Source organism: Gymnoscopelus braueri, assembly GCF_963280865.1.
Source record: "Gymnoscopelus braueri genome assembly, chromosome: 4".
Taxonomy (NCBI): domain Eukaryota; kingdom Metazoa; phylum Chordata; class Actinopteri; order Myctophiformes; family Myctophidae; genus Gymnoscopelus; species Gymnoscopelus braueri.
The window spans coordinates 6468097-6487194 of record NC_137605.1 but is presented as its reverse complement, the minus strand read 5'-3'; the positions used below and the strand labels follow the sequence as shown (position 1 = coordinate 6487194).

At 39.6% G+C, this 19098-nt stretch overlaps 2 protein-coding genes across 3 annotated transcripts in view; both read left to right on the top strand.

Moving 5' to 3' along the window:
• LOC308083387 (guanylate-binding protein 1-like) overlaps positions 1-19098 on the top strand; it is a gene marked incomplete at both ends in the record, with an annotated part of 52569 nt that overhangs the window by 18427 nt on the left and 15044 nt on the right. The gene's annotated exons all lie outside the window — the stretch shown is intronic.
• The window catches only part of LOC308083936 (guanylate-binding protein 1-like), a 93376-nt gene continuing 83899 nt past the window's right edge, over positions 9622-19098 (top strand). The window contains exon 1 of one of the 2 annotated variants that reach the window (XM_080426364.1): positions 9622-9713. The gene's annotated coding sequence lies outside the window, so the exon portion shown is untranslated. The remainder of the gene's footprint in view (positions 9714-19098) is intronic. The other variant, XM_080426365.1, reaches the window with a different exon arrangement.

Below are 19098 nucleotides of genomic sequence, written 5' to 3'. Positions count from 1 at the left end.
GAGCTCCACCCGGAGCGCAAACTGTCCCGCAACTACATTCACTATTAAATGGCGATTATTGAATTATATAAACAAGAAGAGGCACACACTGACAAAAATATGTTGCGGCTCTTTGGATGCAAAAATATTCGATTGTTTCTCGACTTCATTGCTGGCATCTCGCACCTGGCTGTAACAATACGCTTCTGCAAGGACGCGCTGTGATTGGCCAGTAGCCACTTTGAGTGGCAGTTGGGGCAAACCCTCTCACAAAAACATGAGAGGGTATCGGTACATAACTCGAACGGCGCTGAGTCGGCCCAAGCGAACATCGCAACGTTCGGCACGGCAACTCGCTTGCTTTAGCTCGCTCGGTGGTGCCTCACGTTCGCTTGAGACGTCGCACCTCTGTCGCGGTCAAAAACTATACGGGCAAAAAAAAATTGCCAGCAGTTGTTGTAGGCAGAGGCACTTCCGCGTTGGCCACAGAAGGGGGGTGGTTATAGCACAAGTAGCATAGGCTTTAGTATGTCGCGTTTCAGTGTGTGTGGTCTAAATGGCATCAATGGTGATACCAGTGATACCAGAGACGATGATTGCCAGGTAAAATCCCTCAACAGCGACCGTTTTTTTTTCATTGCAACTGAGAATGCCTCAGAACACAGAGAGAAAACAATAATTAATTGGATATAAACATATCCAGTTTCACAGTGTGTGTCGTGCATGATGTTTTGTAAACCAGCATGACATGAAACCTTTAAGCACCCCCTAAAAATCTGATGTTTTTGTATTTCACAGATAGTGAAGTGCTGTGATCTAAATAAAAATCTAAATGCAATTCATACGATCAAAGTACTTGACAAGATGTCGGAATGTGGAAATAAAATTGGTACTTTATATAAGAAAAAAGGTGGCATACAAAATGGTACAAAACAATATTTTAGCTTGTTGTTAGCATTCTTTCATTCGCTCCAAAAGCTAGTATTGCTCAACATCACTGAATAACAACAACAGAATCCCGGTCTTTTCTAACATCCGGTTTTAGCCGCAAAGCATTGTGGGACATGCGGTTTCTTAAGTTAACCCTTTGTTGGGCTGTACAAATAGAAAAGTCCCAATTCAGTGTCAATCAATGTTTCCCAAATAAATCAATATCAATAGACTGCATTAAATGAAATCAATATGTTTAACTCTTTTTAACTGTAAATAATAATATATGAATTTAGCAGCTTTTAGTCAATCATGCAAATTAATTAACTATGTAACCCATTAAGTTAGAACACTTAGGGTTAGGTTTGTGGTCGGGGTTAGGGGTGTGGTTAGGGTTATGGTTGAGGGAACATAGGGCTGACGGGACATAGGTTCACTCCCGTTAGCTTAATTAAGACTTTGTGGGATGGTAACAGTGTTTTACTTTTTCTTACAGAGGAGAAAGCGAAATGGAAGGACTCAGAGAGAGAGAGACGGGCCATGGCGGAGCATCAGATGGTACTGGAGAGGCAGATGGCTGATCGGCTGAAAACCCAACAGGAGAATATGAACCAGCTCAATGAGAAGATGGAGAGAGCGAGCATACAAGCCAAAGCAGAGCATGAGAAGCTGATGGCTGTGAGTGATTATATGAATGGTGTAATGGGGTGTTCGATTCCAGGTTCGATTCCAGCAATGTGTCGATGTGTGTCCCTGAGCCAGACTCTTAACCTCTAATTTCTGCCGAGCCCCGTATAATGGCTGCTCACTGCTCCTAGTGATTATTAGTAAATGCTAGGCCTGTCCCCGACTAAGGATTTGTATAGTCGAATCTGATTGGCGACTAATTGCCAATAGTCGACTGGCAGTCGACTAAGGACACCCCCCCCCCCCCCCCAAAAATAAAAAAATAACTGAGATGAGATCAGTCGAATCATGCAAAAAATATGTTATGCAATAGAGGAACATTCCATTTGGCTGTAGGGGTGCTTAGTGTCTGATTTAACATAATACTATTGGTTTCTCCCAATAAATCATGATGTATATCCTATTTTTGGCAAACTATTAGTTAATTAACTAGGCCAATGTCTCAGATTTTTTTTTTTTATAATTCGACTAAGAGACACGCTGTCGACTCGGACCCCCCGCGACTAATTAGTCGACTATTCGACTAGTCGAGGTCAGGCCTAGTAAATGCAGTGGACGAAGTTCATGTATGTGCATGTATTTACATTATACAGTGACAAAAAAACACCCCAAGACAAGGAGGGACTAAATTATAATTAAACTAGAAAAAGTGCTGCTCGGAGCACAGGTCTCCGCCAGGTCAGGTAGGTTATTGTGGCCTCCTGGTGGCACTATAATAGGCCAATGTGAAAAGGGTGCCATTTATTCTTAGGTTGTTCACGGCAATCAAAACGGACCAATCCTGCAAATTTTGGAAGCGAACCTTAGCCAATGAGGATGGAATATGGGAAATCGGACAGATCCGTGTTGATCACATGACTATAGAGATACTGTGTACCGATTTGCATGACGTTTGGATAAAATCTGTAGGAATAATGTAAAAAAATGGGTTTTGCACAAATCGGCCTCCAGGTGAAGCTATAACAGGCCCATGTGAAAAATTTGAGGCAGAATTGGCATCTAGTAGCCTGGTAAACCCTCCCTCCGGAAATCTAATTTCTATTTGATTCCTGGAGTGAGTCTGGCCTGATCCGCCTGTCTGCAATATTGGCTGTGCTGGAGTTGGGCGGGAGTAATACCGTTGACTGACAACCCCTTCAGCCAATGATAATTTTTCCCCTTCAGCCAATCAGCAGTTCACCAGTCTTAATGTGACGCGACGGGACTTTTGAGACAGCCATACCCAAAATGGGTTGCCTTTTTCGGGTACAATGGTGTCACTGCCCGCCCCTACCGGTTCTCTAATTATTATTTTTTAAATAGGCTTTGTCATGATTAATTGACCACATATATGAAGTTAAACAACTAAATTCTATCCAAACGATATCTTATAAGTAAATTCCGTGCCTCAAAATAGAAGTTAGAGAGCTTTTTGAAGTAAAAAAATAGCGGAGAATTGGCCGCACATGAAAAAGATGGCTGCCGTTCGTGTTTTGGGCTCACTCGAACTCGCCACCTGATTGGCCAACGTAAGCTGTCAATCACAGAACAATGAGCGACGACGCTGATAGGCGCGTCCGTTTGGCATACACAGCCAATATTGCAGAGAGGCGGTTCATGCCAGACTCACTCCAGGAATCAAATAGAAATTAGATTTCCGGAGGGAGGGTTTACCAGGCTAGGCATCTAGGGTGTGTGCACAGTTTCGCAGCGACCGGGCCAACGGTGCCAGAGATTAGCTGCTAACGCACAGACAGGACACACGGACACACACGGACACACACGGACACACACACACACACGGACACACGGACGGACGGAGGGTAAAACATACTCTCTCGCCATGCCTTCGGCCTGGCCGAGACAAAAAAGGTTATTAAAGTTTTGATTCTTTAGGATTTTCTTCAGGTTTAATTTCATGCCATTTAATTTTTAAACCTGAAGACGATCCGTAAGGATCGAAAAGTCATAGTAGTCTTCCTTTTTAAACTGAATTACTGTGCTTTGCTCATTGCTTTGTCGGGTCTGACACCAAGATATAGAGAATTGATCAGAAATTAATATTGTGTGCGAACAGTAGAATGAGTTTTTATATCTTATGGTGTTGTGTTTGTGTTATTTCAGGAGATTAACGAACAAAAGAAAAGAGCTGGTGCGCAGGAGAGACGTCGGTTGGAAGAACAGGAGCAGGCTCTCACGAGACAGAGGCAGTTGGAGGAACAGCTGAAAAAAAAGAAGTGTACAATTCAATAGCCAGTCACACAAGCAATGCAGCTAATTAGACCTACCCTTGTAATGGGTGTTCGACTTCTTACATTTATCTACCAATCACACTCTATATGCAATCGATATATCTCCCATGTAGGGGGTATTTGAGCATGCGAGTTAGGAGTATCACTCATACCTGTGTCTTTTATGGTTTTTTTATACACAATTGTTATTTTCCCTGTGTTGCCCTGTGTATGTTTTCCCCCTCATTGGTGTGTGTGTGTGTGTGTGTGTGTGTGTGTGTGTGTGTGTGTGTGTGTGTGTGTGTGTGTGTGTGTGTGTGTGTGTGAATGAGTGATGAGTGACTGATTGAGTACCAGCTGGTGTGAATGGTGAATGAGTGGTGGCTGAGTGTGACTGGCTGATTACTAGGTGGAGCCTGCTGATGATTGGCTCCTGTGAGCAGGCTGGGGACTATAAAGATTGCAGTCCTCAATTGTTCTGAATTCTTCCTCCTAGCCAAGTTCCAAACACCAGCACTTTGTTCAGTTTAGCCTTGTGATAATGTAATGCATTGGGTATGTTGGGGTGGGTGATCGCTCTCTTTGTCATTTCAGTTTGTTCTCCGTTTTGCTCGTTGAGAGTAGGATTTGTGTGTTGTATTTTGGAAGTTATGGTCCCCACCCTGAGGTATGTGTACATGTGAAACACTACCCTGACCCTTCCTCTTTGCCTTGCCTACTTGTTCTCAATTAGTTGTACGAGCTCTTGTTTTTATTGGATCTTGTTTATTTGATACTTATTTGTTTTAACTCTTGCTCATTTGATTTTCCCATTTGTCTCATCTGTTTTAAGAAATTAGGTAGCTGATATATTCACTTGTACCTTTTGCTACTGTAGGTATACTCTTAGTTGCTTGTTTTAGAAGAGAATGCACTTAAGACTTCTGGTGATTAGTAGTTTCCTTGCCTACCTACAGTATGTTGAATGCACTTATTGTAAGTCTAAATGACTGTAATGTTTGTTATTAACTGCAAAATAAATCCTGAACTCTTAGGATTTTAACCCTGTGTGGCCTGTCTGAATTGGGAACTGGGTAGGAGGGAGTCAATTTTTATGTTACACCTGGTGACCCCTAGGCTGGGTAACAACAATACAAACACTAAGGTTGGGCGATTGGTCCAATCACAAAAAAAAATATTAGGCGATTTCTTTTTGGACGATGTTTGTCATTTTATTTGGCAAAATAAATGTATCCTAATGGTCTGCCTCCTCGAGAATTAAACTCTTCAGATAGACAAATTAAATGTATAGCGCAATACAAAGCGTGTGCGAAATGTTAATCAATTTCTAATGATTGATGACGATGAAGGCTTTTGTTGCGCCCCCCCCCCCCCCCCCCCCCCGGTAGGTAGGCTACTGAATGGAAAGGAGGAGAGTATTTAGTTTGATAACTATATACATTTTTCATAAAAACATTTAAACTACAGCTTTAGTTTCTGCAAATACTCGCTGTGCATTTGCAAGCTTGATGCAGGAACACATGTCTCTCCCCCCCCACCCCGGTCTCACAAGATCCGGCTCTTGATTCTTAACTTTTGCTGCAGTCTGGATATTAAAACTTGTGCATATGTTTATATCGCTAGTCAATAAATGCGATTTGAAATGTATTGAATTTTTTTTATTGGAAATAACCCCTTGAGATGTACCATCTCGTTTTCGAGGATATCCACAGATTACAGAGATAAATGTTTCATACATTTAGACACAACATTTCACAGACTGTTCAAACATCAACAAAACAAACGAGGCAAAACAAGACACACAACAATAACACAACACTTACAATAGATGTTATGATGATTTAGTCAAAGCATGAACAGGTAATCTCAAGGTGAGAGCACAGCGCAGTTTTAAACAGTTTAAAAGATGTTATTGACCAAATGTGAACAGTCAGAGGGAGTTTTAACTCAAAGGATTTTTTGCCAGCTGAGTTAGATACTTTTGGAACTTCAAAATAAACATAATTCATAACGCGTTACAGTCCCTTTAGTTACAAGGGATTTATGTGTCCGAATATAGAAAAGTTAACCTGGATGGGTGTGTTTCACCACATCCTTGCTGCAAACTGAGGTAGGCTTCAATGCTTCAACTTCACTTCATCTCCTAGCCTGTGATCTTTGCTTAGTCCTAAAAGAACAGTGGTGAAAAGTAACTAAGTACATTTACTCAAGTACTGTGTCAATACAGTTCTCAAGTACTGTGTCAACGCGTCAAGCTTGTAGATCTGCTGTTTTCAAAAGATGATACCATGTGAAACACATTCTGCATAATGACTATTTTCTACTTTTGGTACTATAAGTACATTTTGATACTAATGCTTTTGTACTTTTACGCAAGTACATTTTGAATTCCGGATTTTACTTCAGCAACAGAACATTTCTACATGCAGTATTGATATTTTTACTTATTTACAAAATGTGTACTTTTTACACCACTGTAAAAGAATATCCTATGGAAGTGATATGTTTTGCTGGCTTCTGGCTTGCTTGAATGGCCCTCCTAGAGTACTCCTAGTGTTTTTTGTTTTTTTGTGTTACTTACAAGTTACAAAGTTTTGGTTTTGCAATTCAATTAATCAGTTACTTATGTTTCAAATAAGTAATCAGTTTACTTAAAAAAAAACTCTTGTTATCAAACATAATCATTAACATGTTTTGAGGATTTACAGTGTGTTATGCAAACAGTGTGTTATTTTCATCACCAATTTCAATTGTTTATCCTGTATTCTGTAGTTCCCTCCTGATCCAATCAAATTAGTATGTGTATTTTTGTTTTTATGAGATGGAGAAACGGGGAGACCCCTGGGATACAGTATTTAACACTTTATCTAAACAAATAGCAAGTATATAAGTTGATTTTCATACCTTACTGAACTGAATGGAAACAAAATGTCTTCCTGGAAATTATTGTAGGAAAAATACAATCAATAAAACCATGGTATACTTGGGAAAATGTCAGCAGTAATGTAAAGTATATTTTTTTAATCCATTGACTTGCAATATGCAAAAACACCAGTATGTATCGGACCTCATTACTTAAAATGGTTTATTGCGTAGCAGAAATCTGTCAGCTCCTTTTTGTTTTCATTTAAGGTTTTGACTTTACAGTCCAAATTGTTTTAGGTTTCAAATTTGTGATTTCACCATAACATTATTTTATTCATGATGTAATTATCAGAATAACCATGTTCAGATGCTTAAATTATCTTGTTTATAGTGTTGTGAAACCTCAAAACAAGAAGCTGAGAAAAAAAGCTTTCAAAGATTGCAAAGTTTTTGATTACCTCTGCAGCCTGGTAATGGGAGTGAACAATAGTTAGTTAACTGCACCTCTAACCCCACCTCTAACCACCCTCCAACTAGCTTAACTGTCATCTGTCAGTTAGTTGTCGACTGTGAAAACAAACTTGATAAGACTGACATGTTTTTCATTGCTAAAATGTACATTAATATTTAAAACAATATATATATGTATATGTATGTGGCAGCTGGACAACCAATTGTCTAACCAAGACAAATTACCCTAGGGAAGAATACAATAACCCAGAACCTTGACGTTTTTAAGGCTATAGTGATAATCATCAAAAATATAGAAAGAATTAGAGAAGATTAGAGTAGGATTACTGTATGTCTGTACAAGAAAAAAAGATTGTGTTTGAATCATAAACTTATATTAACAAGGGGTTTGCCGATATATCGTTCCGCGATATATTGCGATATGAAAACGTCATACTGTATCGAGAGTAAAATAATATATATATATATATTTTTTTATTTGTATGGGCTAATGAAACTTAGAGGATTTCTTAGTGTATGGTGTGTGATGAATGTGAGTTTACCATAATCACAGCAATCCTTAATCATATTCCATCATATTCAAGGGCTTTTGGAGAAAATCCAGTCACTTTCAGTTTAGAGCACCGCAGAGGGCAGGTGTGTGTGTGTCTGTGTCTAGCTGTAAATCGTTGACGCTCGTTAATGTTACATACATCAAGGCAATTATGTTTCTGCACTGTCAAATAGGCCTGCATAGCATCAAAGTCAAGGATCTTTTTTGGTTAGTAAAGGAATTAATATTTATGCAGCATTTATACTATATTTGTTATTAGTGTCCATAATATGTCCTCTGAAACAAAGGGGTTTATAGTGAGAACTTACTTCAGTTGTTCCTTATAAGCTTGTATAAATGTATTTATTTTTGTGTGTAAAACAACTTTTTTATGTATTTTTTTTATGTCTATAAATAAACAATTTTAAACTGAAGATGATGGCCAATGTTGATAATAATTGAAAAAAAAAAAAAATAGTAATATCGTATCGTATCGATATCGTAAGCCCAATATCGTGTACCGTATCGAATCGTAAAATTAGTGTATCGGCACACCCCTAATATTGTAACTGTATATTGTATTTGAACCACTTAATCCAAAGTACAGTTACAACTGTACTTTTTTTTTCCATCTACATCAAAAATAGGCGATCTACAATCTCACAACGTGTCATATTGCAACACGTTGTAAGCTTGTAGATCTGCTATTTTTGCTGATTGTTCACCCCAGAATAGGCATGCTGGGGTTCAAGCTGTTAACACACTTGAATTAAGTGATGATTACCTTGCACAGGAGCAGGATTAAATGACACAGTCGTACTATTTTTTGCTTTGACAAGGCATTTTGATGCTCTGAACGCTCCTGTTCTAAGAGCTGCAGCCACAGCCAACACACTGTGATCGTAGTTTTCATCTTGTCCGGGGACCAGATGAGCTGGTCCTGTTGGATCATGCTTTTAATTCAACGACAGGCATCAGCTGATGTGTGTGTTTCGCAGCTGGTGGGTGATAGTATACTACTCAAACTTTTTGGGCTTCAATACCACCTTTCCCAGATTTTTGACCTTTCTGACCTTCTTGACCTTTACCAAACTTTTAGCTATAGTGACATCATTTCCTAGCACATGCTGAAAAGGGAAGGGAATCAATGTCATGTTGGAGGTGCAAACAAAGATTTGGCTCCTTTTTTCGTGGCTTGGGAGCTTGACAAAATGATATTTGGTCTTATCTTTTTTCATAACAGTTGTTGTTGACACAGCAGCCAATCAGTATGTTTTCAGAGAAAGTTGTAATAAGGATCCATAACCAGTGAACCAGCGATCATAAGTAATTGCTGTCTCTTCAAACAGAGTAAGGAGTGTTCTCTTTCTCAAGTTGAACCCAGTCGATTCCTGTGTCCTCACATCTCTCGCCTCCTCCAGGGATGGACTAGGCGTGCGGAAACCACATACATCTGTATTACTCTAGTAGATGTATGTAATGTATTGTCTTGTGTTGTCCTTGCTTAAATCGCTCTGGATTAAGCTAATCCAGAGCTAAATGCCTAAATTGTAAATTGTAGTACGTCACATCTGTCTCTCTCTGTTTTTGTCTACTCTAGTCACATAATGTCTCTGTCTCTCCCTGTCTGTTTTTGTCAAGTCAAGTCACATCAGGCTCTGGCCCTCTTTGTTTCTGTTTAATCACATCTGTCTCTCTATTTCTGTATTTGTCTCTCCCCTCACGAGCTACTTCACCTTCATCCCCCTAACCTGCAATTCTCCTTTTACCCACTAGATGCCCTCAGAGCTTCACCATATTCCCCTCAGTCAAACCCTGCCTCTTCCACATTCCACTATTGTTGTTTCCTCAACTCCTCTTTGTATTTATACCAGCTCAATCCCTCTGCTCTCTGCCAGATCCTAAGTTCTGTTACCACATACTTGGCTTGTTTTCTGTTTGTGTTGGCCTGAAACTCTGTTTCTGACTACCCTTTTTTTTCTTGCCTGATCATTGGATTTTGGACCATTGCCTGCTCCTTTTGCCTTCCTCACCATTCCGTAAGTCTTTGTAGTCTTTGATTAATAGATTTACTGAAATGCACCTGATATTCTTCAGTCATCTGCATTTGGATCCTCTTCCCTGACACCCTGTGACATACCGTCTAGACTATTTATAGCAAGGACAGTACTAGTCTATTTCACTTTAGAAATGAATGTTCACTGCTAATAGCCTAAGTCTCAGACTGCAAAATCTGTCTAAAGCATCATCATAGTTTGGTCTGCTAAGTCTCTCTCCTCCTTTCATTTGAAATCAAACTATTATGACAATATTATGGAGCAATTATTGTATTAAATGCATGTTGTGTGGTGTTGTCAGGAAATGTTATGGGCATGGAAATAAAAGTTGTCAATTCATCAGAGCCCAATTAGAAAATATCAGAATTTGATAGTAGAAACTCTTCACATAATTGAAATGTAGACAAAGGAAATACAAATTTAGTTTTTTGTTTCTATGATCATCATAACTGAAAATATGGGTCTGTTTTACTGATAAAATCGTACCTCTGTACTATTTGCAAACTGTCAATCAATCAATCAATCAATCAATCAATTTACTGTTTACTTTACAAACATGTAAACCAACTAGTAATCCCTGTGCTGTCAATTTGGGAGCGAGAGCATAATCCAGTCCATGTTTAGAATGTTGGTAGTGGCTCTGTACTGCATCCAGCACAATTTATGGTTGATTGTTGATAGTACTGAACATTTTGTGTGGACATCAGACAAGGAAACATGCACACATCTTTTATTTTATTTTTATGGTTGTCAATGGGAAATTGGGGGAAATAATCTCCTATTTCAGCATTTTTCAATACTTTCCACCACATATGCTTAGGACTTTTTCATATATATCAGTATATATCTATATTTCTGTTGCATTTTGTACTAGGTTGGTTGGTGAGGCACCAGTGGTCAGATCACATCCGCTCTCAGTATTTACAAGAAATGGTCTGACTTCTTGTAAATAACATAGATAGATCTCTGGCTCCCCTATCAGTGGAATTGCAGACTGTAACCTACTGTATAAAAGGAGAAGCAGACACCAGAGAAGTCAGTGAGCTGTGGTCTTTGGTGATTAAGCTTTATAGCCTGTCTTTATACTTCCTCTGTCTCTCCAGAACTACATCAGGATTTCGATACTGAAGCAGGTAAGACACTGAGACCACTTGTCTTTTACTTACATGTAGACCAGAACGTGTGGCTTAAGCACTATCTGCACAGGACTATCACCTTGTAACCTCTGATCATTTGTAATAATTGCAGATGTTATTGTTATCTAATATCTCTTGTGATGTCATGTCTGTAGGACACATTAGCTGTTAGTTCATTTTATTTGGTGCATTGAAAATGTGTTGATCATTAAAACATTTAAGAAGCCTCACTCTAGACCTACTCACTCTAGCCTCACTCTAGCCTCAATTCATTTTACTCCTCCATGCTTACAGTATAGGGCAGTGATTCCCAAACATTCTCTACAAAAGATACTCTCTGTCTCTCTAGTCTCTGCTATAATAGTATTTAGAACATCATCTGTCTTCATATGCACACATATTGTTATAATGATAACCCAACCCCTCTCTGTGTGTGTGTGTGTGTGTGTGTGTGTGTGTGTGTGTGTGTGTGTGTGTGTGTGTGTGTGTGTGTGTGTGTGTGTGTGTGTGTGTGTGTGTGTGTGTGTGTGTGGGGTGGGTGTGTGGGTGTGTGTGTGTGTGTGTGTCTCTCTCTCTCTCTCTCTCTCTCTCTCTCTCTGAATTAGACACCTAACGTAGGAATTTTCGTAAATGCCGGTATGTTCAATATATATAAATATATATATATATATATATGTATATATATATAGATATATATATATATATATATATATATATATATATATATATATATACTATATATATTTACAAGTCATTACCATCTTGGCTTGGGAAAACTCGCTGGGCAAATATATAATTATTGTTTTTTACCGGAATGAGACACGGGTGCTTCAAATAATCTGATGTAAAGTGGATGTTATAATTAATTAATTTCTTCTTGTCTGGTCGCATGGTTGGCATTTGCGGGAGATTTATGACCGCTCGCGGGTGTCCGGGAGCAGACGCTAATTCCCGGGAGACTCCCGGAACTTCCGGGAGAGGTGGGATGTATGATCCCCCAACTTGGTTCTGTTTCCTCCTCATTGCCCTGTGCATTGAGGCCCTCACACTGGGCCTATGGGCCTGACCACAGTTCACCTTGAGGGCCTGTTTGCTCCCTCCGTCTCTCCATGTATCCATGTATCCTACCTCCATCCATTATTCTTTGTATCTATCCCACTACTACGGCCTTTGCTGCTACTGCTACTAGTCCTACTAATTCTAGTCCTGCTACTACTGCTGTTGCTTCTGGTTACTGCAACCACTCTGGTGGTCCACCACCCTTTGATTTGTGACCGCCACTGTTTATGAAAATTATATTTTTTATACACAACACGTTGTGAGCTTGTTGGTGTGAATGAAGTATGAATTGGGCTGTATTCTGCATGGTCTCCTAAGTCTATGGGTCTCATGTGAAATGGCTCCCCCTTTCTATAGGTCACAGGTGGGTTTTAATGGGCTCGATCGATCGGCAGGAACGTTTTGTTTGATTTTGTTTTTTTTAAGCTGATTTCAACCCAGATTTTGTTGTTCATTAGTAGGATACATGCCATGGACGCATTAGGTCAGGGTGTTAACGTATAATTAGTTTTTCTGTCCAACAAAAAAAGAAATGTAAACAAGAAAACGCTGTCTGCTTTTGCTAATGTGTTCTTTTTTGTGTGTGTTTTATGGCTATTTATGTTTTTGTATTTTGTAATTCCTTCGCTCTTGAAGGCCACCACGCTTGCAATAATATGTTCGATGTTTCCCTTTAACAGAAACCATTAATACCATAATCATTTAGGTAGCAGTACATATGATCCTATTGTCCCTGTGTCTTTTGTGGTTTTCTCAACTAGCAGTGACCATCATGGCAATGAAGGAGCCAGTATGTCTGATAGAGAGTGACAGTGATGGGAGACTGCGTATGGTTCCCAGTGCCCAGGAGATTTTACAGCAGATTGAGCAGAAAGTGGTTGTGGTGACAGTAGTGGGCCTGTACCGAACCGGAAAGTCCTACCTCATGAACAAGCTGGCTGGGACAAACAAAGGTGAGCATTTTCATTATAAGTACAGCGTGTTCTAAATTCCACAAAATATGTTATGTGTGTGTGTGTGTGTGTGTGTGTGTGTGTGTGTGTGTGTGTGTGTGTGTGTGTGTGTGTGTGTGTGTGTGTGTGTGTGTGTGTGTGTGTGTGTGTGTGTGTGTGTGTGTGTGGGGTTAAAGAACCAATATGGTATATAGTTGCATTATCTTTAATGGAATGTGGTTTGTTATTGTCCCATATTCCATCCTCAAGGATTCCCTCTGGGATCCACCATCCAATCAAAGACAAAGGGCATCTGGATGTGGTGTGTACCTCACCCCAGAAAGACTAACCACACTCTGGTGCTGCTGGATACAGAGGGACTTGGAGATATTGAGAAGGTGAGACACCATTTTGTTTCATGTACTACGCTTGACTGAGTGTAATTTCACAATCATGAACTCCATTCTGTCACAAATTGTAATCACACATCCCCTAAACAATGCAGAGCTTAGAGCAATTTTACTACCAGCCATAGTTGGTGCCACAATTGCTAATGTTTCTTAGCATTAGCAATTTATTTTGGCTGTCTGTTAACCCTTGCATTGTGTTAGAAAACTGCATCCACTTGTGGTGTTAGCGGGTCAAATTTGACCCGTGATTTAAATCAGCCCAAAATTCTTTTTTTTTTCTCACACCTCATAGCTGACTTGTAATGCATTCATATCGATGTAAACACTTTTTAAAATATTATGTTGGGTTAGGGCTAGGGTTTCATCTTTCAATATATCTCGTTTTCTATTATAAAAATGTTAAAATTCACTCATTAAATTTCCTATAATGAAGGCAATGGATAATGATGTTATCTAGCTATAATAGAATAATTAAGAATAATAATTAGAACATACTTTCCAAAAAAAAAAAGAATTAAAAAATACTTGTTTTCGTTTTTTAACTTTTTAACTTTTAAAAATGTTAAAATTATAAAAAATAGTGACACTAGTGGTGTTAGGGTCCAAAATTACCCGTATAGCATTGAAGGTGAAAAGTCATTTATTTTTCATAAACTCAAACTTTATTTTACTCCTGATAGCAAATGCTAATTGAGGACAAGTCTCTCTCACTCTCAAACATGTAAACATTGAATATTGACAATTTGGGGGGAATTGAGCCGCACTTCTTTGCCGGGTCATTTCGGACCCTAACACCACAAGTGTCACTTTTTTTTTGAGACCATCAGAATTAATTAAAATGATGATAAATTAAAATGTTGTGTTAAAATGGCTATTTCTGCGGATATCATGAAGCCTCGTTCCAATAAAGAAATGTAAAGGGTACTTTTTACCTATTCAAACTTGACAACACATTTAAACATAACAAATGGAAAATAAATGTATAAAATAAACTATGATCTATGTGATCAGAGTAACTGACACATCCAAACGTTTCTTCTGGTTTCAGGGAGATACGACAAATGACAACTGGATCTTTGCCATGGCAGTTCTGCTCAGCAGCACCCTGGTCTACAACAGCATGGGCACCATTGATAATAAAGCCCTCGAGAACCTTCAGTATCCTTCAAATCATCACTCATTATTCCCTCCTTAATCATAATATATCTGTGATTATTGAGTCCTATATTTGGCATGTTCACAGTGTGTACGACAGACGGTGCAACTTTGTGTGTTTGTAGTGCGCTATAGAAGGTCCTCAACATGCAATTCTAATTTGGGGATGATTGGATGTTGCATTGAAGATATATGCACAACAATATCATTTCAGAATGATAATTTTGTAAATCTAATTACAGGCAAACTATATGGAGTATGAAAAGTGTGTTTGTCGGTCATTATCACATGACGCACACGAGCAGTTGTGAAAATCATGTGTCTGTAACAAACAGTGCTTTGTAGTATTTGTGGCGCCCCCTATGGGTGATAGTGAAATTGCTTTTGGCTCTGTGTTGTTCAGAGGCCCCTCAATGTGTGACAAAAATGTAGGGCAGATTGGATCACTTCATGATTTGTGATATTTTTTGGCAAAACAGGCCCTGCCCGCAAACTTTGGAAGTCAATCGCAGCCAATTAGAATGTAATTACAAATCTGACTGATAGTTATAGCGCCACCATGACAAAAGATTTAACATTTTTGGGTTGGTGGGTCTTCCTTGGTCAATTGGGAATGTGCGTGCAACGTTTCGAAAGCCAATCATAGCCAATCGAAATGGAATAAAACAAATTGGACAGATACGTCTTGATCAAGTGACCTCAGACCGATTTTTTGAGTTTTGGACAAAATCTGTAGGAATACTTCTAAGTAATATATATCCCATCTCAGTCTACCCTAGCTCTGGTCCATCGCGTTAAGGTAACTCCAGACCAATCCTAGTCGGCCCGATTTTGGGCCGACTTGGCGTCGGGAAGCGTCGTCCAGTCGGTTAGGGGTCCGTCGGGGGGTCCGTCGGGACCTTTTCGGCCGACCCAGAGCCGACCGAACATGTTCAGCTTTTTAGCCGACTGGTAGAGCAGTGGCAGTGACAACAGAGGGCTGTCGGTGTTGCCAGATTATGTGAGAGAAACAAGCGACCATGTCTATGAAAACCTACATTCACTGTTTCTCGTTGTTGCTCCCAGAGAGAGAGAGATTGATTGATTTGACCTACTTTTGCGCTGTGGACCACAGCGCAAAAGTAGGTCAAATCAATCAAGCCTGTGGTGATGTAATTTATTGGGAGCAGGTGTGTAAATTAGTTTTCAAAAATGTTGTGTACACGTCAGCAGTGGTGGAAAAAGTACTCAAATGTTTTACTTGAGTAAAAGTATCAATGCGCGATTTTCCTGTCAATACGTTTTTTTTTTAGACACCATGCAGTCCCCTGTTCATTTGTCAACAATGATCTAAAAGGGAAGTTTATTTCAGCAGCTAGAATGTTTTAGTCTGTTTTTTGGTGTGCAACACAACCCTCGTTTAAGTGAATTGCTTTCACCTGCTGCTGCTGTGCGGAGTGTGCGCTACAGGGCATATCTCCGCCAAGCCAGGGTGACCCAGGCTCATGAAATTCATATTCAGGCATAGTAGCCAATTAGAATGAAATCTGCAAAAACAGACTCATATACTGATACAGAACCATATATTGGCTATATATTATGGCTGTCGGGTGGAAATCTTGTATGTTCCTTTTTTATTATTATTTAAACAACAACACCAAAGGCCAAGTGGCCTTGCCCCTAAAATGACGAAATTCCAGGCTTGAATGCAATAGATGTACTCTGAGTCTGTTACAAGTAAAAGTCCGGAATTCAACATTTACTTGAGTAAAAGTACTAAAGTATTGGTATAAAAATGTACTTAAAGTACCAAAAGTAAAAGTACATTTTTTTTTGAAAATAGCAGATCTACAAGCTCAGAACGCGTGCATCGCAACACGTTGTGAGCTTGTATATCTGCTATTTTCAAATAGCTTATAGGTATAAAATAGGGCTAAAGTCGTTAATGTATGTTTCATAATGATTTATATCTGCAAAGTAACTAGTAACTAAACATTTAAAATAATTGTTTTGGAGTACAAGTATAGACAATTGGAAATACTCCAGTAAAGTAAAAGTACCTCAAAATTGTACTTAAGTACAGTACTTAAAGTAAATGTACTAGTTACTTTACACCACTGCACATCAGTGAAGAAAAAACGCTGGGAACATCCCTATGTCCAAGTGGCTTTGCAGGGAAACAAGCCCAAAGTCGCTTATAATAAGCAGACCTGGCAACGCTGGCAGGCTAAAAGTCAAATTAGCACATGAATGGCCAGTCGGCTGACAGACTTAAATGCCAACTTTTGCCAACCGAATACCAGTCTGTTGCAGTCTGAAAGTAGTCTGCAATAGTCTGGCCGACTAGGATTGGTCTGGAGTTACCTTTAGAAGGAGTTTCTTAACACTATGGGACTTTCGGTCCTTTCCCCTCACACCCACTGCAGTGCAGGCTGCGCAACCTCTCATCTGTAGTAAAAATAAAAAAATCACACCCAGTGTGAAGTGGGCGGTGTGGTCACAGTGGTCATCACAGTGATGGAAGAAGTGATGGAAGAAACCATAACTTTAAAAAAACACATTTATGTTTTTTTATGGTCCTATTTATAGGGCTATGCACATGTGTCATGTTTCCCTAGCCAATCACAGTCCTGAATAGACTGTGATTGGCCAAGGGTTAGGGGGGTACATTTGTGGCCAATCACAGCGCAGGATTTGGTGTGCAAATATCCAAACCTCACATATAGGGGTGGTTTCACCGCCCAAAAATACACTTTTGCTATTCACCAAAACAGAGACGGTTTTATGGAGTTGAAAGTCTACTCTACTTAGTGGGAACACTCTGAGCCCCCCACCTCACATCTAAAATACACTTTTTGGCCAGAAAAGACAATATTTCACCTGAAGGAAAAAACGTTTTTGGTTACTCCACTGCGCCCTCTACACAGCTGGTCAATGGAATTTTTCTATTTTTCTATTTTCTATGACCAGATTTTTTTATCATTAATTATATTTTCTTTTCTGGCTAAAAAGTGTATTTCAGACGTGAGGTGGGGGGCTCCGAGTGTTCCCACTAAGTAGAGTAGGATTTCAACTCCATAAAACCGTCTTTGTTTTGGTGAGTACCAAAAGTGTATTTTGTATTTTCACTACAGGCGAGAGGCTGCGCAGCCTGTGGTGCGTGCGCAAAGGCTCGAAACTCCCATAGCGTTAAGGAGAGCTCCTTCTAACGCTATGGACCAGAGCTAAGTCTACCCTTGCATCAAACGGTTTACAAACCCAGTGTTGTGTGAGGTTCTTTTGTCATCCTTAACACCACTCCTTACAGCTATGTGACAGAACTGACAAAGCACATCAAAATAAACTCCAATAAGGATGAGAATCGTACAATTGTGCGTTTCCTCCCCTCCTTTGTGTGGGCTGTGCGCGATTTTTCACTCGATCTGGAGATTGACGGGAAACCCATAACAGCAGACGAGTACCTGGAACACGGTCTCAAGGAGAAACAAGGTTTCATGAACTGACTTTTTGTTGCACTCCCTCATGGAGCTACCTGCGGATTATACTAGGGTCGGTCCACTCTAGGTGGACACGCACTGACCTTTTGCACCTTAATCCCTTGTATAACGCACTGACTTTTTTTTGGTCTTTTTTATTGTGCTCCTTTTCCTCTAAGCACCTTAACGTCCATTGTCTATCATGCACAGTATAAGTATAACATGCACAGTATACAATACATTGCTGCTATGCTCAGGCACCTTAGTTTAGTTTTTTTAGTTTTTATTATCTCAGGTAATTTGTAAATATGTAGATAACTTGTCTGGCCTTCTGTTGCTCTCTTGTTTTGATCTCCTTCCCACTTACCCCCCACCCTCTTCTTCTCCCCCCCCCTCTTCTTTCTATGGAAACTAACGTTGCGATGGGAACGATGTACAAAAAAGAATTTCACCCACTTTTTTACCTTGTAAACCTGTGATGTGACAATAAAACTGATTCTGATTCTGATTCTGATGAACTGCTGACAAATGATTTGAATATAAATTATTAGATACAGCTGACAGAGGTATTGGGTCTGATTCTCTAAGCTTGTTTACGTGCATATTTTGAACTTACCGGCATTTACGCAAATTCCCACGTTACAAGTCTGATTCATCAATCTTTTTTTGTCCATGAATTTTGACGAACGTCCGCTCTTTCTCACGTCTTCTCGGAGGTAGAGTTCCATGCACGCCGCCTACAGGCTACACTATGGGGAAAAATGGCAAACATGTTGAGATTATTAGAAGTGGAGACACATGTGAAGGTGGAAAAGTAGATGGTTGCCTAGCCAGAGCCACATCACAGGAACGCAGTCTTACCATCTGATTATTATAATGATAATGATAATGAATTTATTTATATAGCACTTTTCCAAACAAGGTTACATGGTTGATGAGGATACAGTATGGATTAAAGGAGAATGCCGGACAAATTAAGTGTTGTCTTTGATGTCTCGTTACTCACCTACCGACGTGAAAAGTGGCGTTCTTTTTTTCCATAGATTCCCCTGTCGTCATTTTTTAAACCCCCTCCGTTGTCATAATGGGAGCGCGTGGGTTAGGGAGATTCGTCTATTATAACCGATGCAAAGTTGTTTTTTTCTCTACTGCTAGTCATTGTGGAGTCTCATGATAGTCAAACATGCGCTGAAACTTGCTGCGTAGCCACCGTTAATGGC